This window comes from Poecilia reticulata, linkage group LG5, assembly GCF_000633615.1.
Source record: "Poecilia reticulata strain Guanapo linkage group LG5, Guppy_female_1.0+MT, whole genome shotgun sequence".
Lineage (NCBI taxonomy): Eukaryota > Metazoa > Chordata > Actinopteri > Cyprinodontiformes > Poeciliidae > Poecilia > Poecilia reticulata.
The window spans coordinates 234613-235239 of NC_024335.1; positions in this window are offsets into that span (position 1 = coordinate 234613).

Consider the following 627-nt stretch of genomic DNA (forward strand, 5'->3'; position numbering starts at 1 on the left):
ATCGCATTGTTTACTTCCTGGTTCGGTGAAGGGGTCCTAAAAAGCCACGCCCACAGAAACATCAGTCTTTTCCAGCTGCCACCAGTTGATCTATAACACCGGACCGAGGGCTCGGAGGTTCACTTATGCCCCTTTTCCACCGGCCAACCCGGCTCGGCTCGGCCCGGCTCGGCTCGGCCCGGCTCTGTTTCGGAGTGACCGCGGTTCCACCGCCCTTCTCGGCTCTGTAGCAGGGTACCGCCTCCTGGTGGCGGGGGGGTGCAGCGCCCCGCCTCCAGGCTCTAGCTGTGCTTCGTCACATGCGGCCTAACGCGAGTTGCTGTTTTTCTGATACAACAGAAGAAAGAGCTGAGTTATTGTTCATAGCCTGATTTTTCTGAGACTTCAAGAAAATGTGCCAGTGGGAGGAAAGCTGCGATATGGCGAGGAGGAGCTGATCTCCGCCCCGCAGCGGGAGGAAAGCAGGTTCAGGTGAATTAACGATGATTTTAAACTACTGTAACAGGTGGAACCACCAGGGGTCGCTGCTTCCACATCTGAGCGCCCATAAAAGAGAAGCTGTCAGACTGGTGGCAGATTGTCAATGTCCTCTGTGTTGGTCCAGGTGTGTTGGTCCAGGTGTGTTGG